At 34.8% G+C, this 3099-nt stretch overlaps 1 protein-coding gene across 1 annotated transcript in view; it reads left to right on the forward strand.

Moving 5' to 3' along the window:
- LOC115873309 (TIR domain-containing adapter molecule 1-like) overlaps positions 1-3099 on the forward strand; it is an 82306-nt gene that overhangs the window by 31005 nt on the left and 48202 nt on the right.

The following is a 3099-nucleotide window of genomic DNA, read 5'->3' on the forward strand; positions in this document are numbered from 1 at the left end:
TTGAAACAGTGGTGCATCTATAGGCTCAGGCATAGGAACAATTGTGGGGATGGCGCAGGACCGTGCAGTGTTTTGTTTTTTGCATGTGTGTGTGTTTTTCTGTTGTGCATAGAGTTAGTATTGGTTGTAGTGCACTTGATGGTAACTAACAACAACAACATGATACTAAAGATTGTGTGCCAATTTGGCTGGATCATTATTCTCAGTGAATTGATAGCTATATGATATTGCCATTTAGTGGGTTGTGACTCAGAAACCATATATAAAACATAACAATACATTGATACCTCTGTACCACCTGCACAGTTCTTATTGTTGCTATGTGAAAACATAATTCTATATTTTTGCCAATTATGTTTTATTAATCATATCCTCCATCAGGGCAAAACCCTTTTAGTTTCTCCTAGTCTACTTACATTAGTGGGCTTCAAAAGTTTGTAGAAAAATAACATAATCTTTTAATTCCATTTTTTAATGAATTATCTTTATCTTCTGATACTTTTAAAGTAATGTTCATAAAGTTTTGCTATTTTTGACTTTTCATGTAGCAAAAACATCAATAAATATCTTGCTTTTTAAAAGTTCTTTCAAATGAGTTCCTACATAAAACCTAGCCAATGTCTATAAGAAGGGATTAATTTAATATTCCTCCATTTGATTCCAAAGTATTATTTTTGAGAATCATGCCTTCTTTGATAATCAGAATTATAAGATGACTTCTGATCTCACCACCATTTAATTGACTCCATTTGCTTGAGTAAAACTAGAACTTATAAATATGACATATAACTCCCTTGATATGTTTGCTTACTAATCAATTGACCTGAGTTAATCAAAAGATAGATTGCTTCATGACCCAGACCTAATCAGCTGAGCTCCTAGAAGAAGAACTAAGCACTTTCTGAAGAGAGAAAGAGCAAATGACAATATCTAGTTTTAGGGATAAAACAGGGGAAGTCGCAACAGATCCTAACGAAATAAAAAGATTAATATTACAATATTACATAATCTTGTATTCCAACAAATTCAATAATCTGGATGACATGAAAAAATACCTCAGAAAACACTCGCTACTCAAATTGATGCATATGGACATTAAGAATTTGAACACACCAATAGCAAAATGAGAAGTAGACAAGGACATCAACAACCTCCCAACTAAAAACAAAACAAAACAAAACAAAAAAAGAGTCCAGATGGCGTCACAGGAAATTTCTACCAAGAATTCAGAGAAGAGCTGATCCAATACTACACAAATTCTTCCAGAACATAGAAGGGGACAACAAAGTTCCAAACTCATTCGATGAAGCCAGCGCAACCCTGATACCAAAACCAGACAAAGACCCCACATGGATAGGGAACAACAGGCCAGTATCCCTCATGAGCATAGATACAAAAATTCTCAACAAAATCTTGGCCAATAGAATCCAAAAACATACCCAAAAAATCATACACTATGACCACAGGGGGGATGGTTCAAGATTCAAAAACAATTAATCCACCACATTAACAAGAAAAATGATACAAACCATATGATCATATCAGTTGATGCAGAAAAAGCATTTTACAATATTCAACATCTATTCTGAATGAAACCTCTCAACAAGATAGGATGAAAATGGGAAATCCTCAACACAATAAAGGCCATATATGGAAAACCAGTAGCTAATATTACACTTGATGGAGAAAAGCTGAAAACATTTCCACTGAATATGGGTACTCAACAAGGATGTCCCTTATCCCAATTTTTATTCAACATTGTGCTGGAAGTCCTAGCCAGTAGCATAAGACAATGAAAAGAAATCAAGGCAGTATAGACAATTGGGTAAAGAAAGTGAAACTTTCACTATTTGCAGACAATGTAATTTTTTATATTGAGAATCTTAAGGTATCCACAATAGGATTGCTGGAAACAATAGAGAAGTTTAGTAGAGCAGCAGGGTACCAGATTAACAAGCAGAAATGAATTGGATTCCTATGTTCTACTGATGAGATTACTGAAAAAGATATCAATAAAAAATACCATTCACAATAGCCACACGGAAGCTGAAATCCCTAGTAATAAATCTAGCCAATAAAACAAAAGACCTGTACGGTCGAACTACAGAGCATTACTGCAAGAAACTAACAGGGATCTACACAAATGGAAGAATATCCCATGTTCCTGGATAGGAAGATTCAATATTATGAAAATGGCAATGCTACTTAAAGCAGTCTATGAATTCAATGCAATCCTGATCCAATTTCCAGCATCTTTAAAGAAATGGGAAAACTAATTATCAACTTCATATGGAGAGGGAAGAAGCCCAGTATAAGCAGAGAACTCCTTGGAAAAAAAACAAGTAAGTGATCTTGCACTACTTGACCTCAAAACAATACAGCCACAGTTGTCAAAACAACCTCGTACTGGTATAAAGATAGATTCTTAGACAAATGGATTAGGACTGAAAACCCCCAAGTAAAACCATCTGCATCCAGACAACTGATTTTTGACAAAGGCCTACTAAGGATTAAAGGGGAAGCAGATACCCTCTTCAAAAAATGATGCTGTAAAAACTGGATATCCCCCTGAAGAAGAATGAAACAATATCCACATTTCACCCCAGGCACAAAAGCAAACTCAAGGTGGATAAAACACCTAAGTGCAAAACCCAAAGCTATCAGGATCATCAATGAGAAAATTGGGACAAATGTAAGTACTCTAGTGCAGGGAATACACAGGCTATCAGAGATAACAGAGGAAACACACTTCATTGAAGACACAAGAGTTAGGTGAGGCCTATTAAAAATAAAACACCTGTGTCTATCAAAAGGCTTCTTTTTAAAAGAGGAAAAAGAAAGCCCAAAGATTGATAAATGATATTTAGTAACAACATAATGATTAAAAGGCTAATTACTAAAATCTACAGTATATTAAAAACCTATATAAAAAAACAAACTAATAACCCTTTGAGAGGGTGGACAAAGGACCTAAATAGACAATTCACAATGGATGACACTAGAATGTCTGACAAACACATAGGTAAAAGCGCCCATTCAGTAGCCATATGGGAAATACAAGTCAAAATAACCATAAGATACCATCTAATATCCATAACG

This window comes from Echinops telfairi, unplaced genomic scaffold (assembly GCF_000313985.2).
Source record: "Echinops telfairi isolate 266 unplaced genomic scaffold, ASM31398v2 ScPeMD7_7468;HRSCAF=8506_0, whole genome shotgun sequence".
NCBI lineage: Eukaryota > Metazoa > Chordata > Mammalia > Afrosoricida > Tenrecidae > Echinops > Echinops telfairi.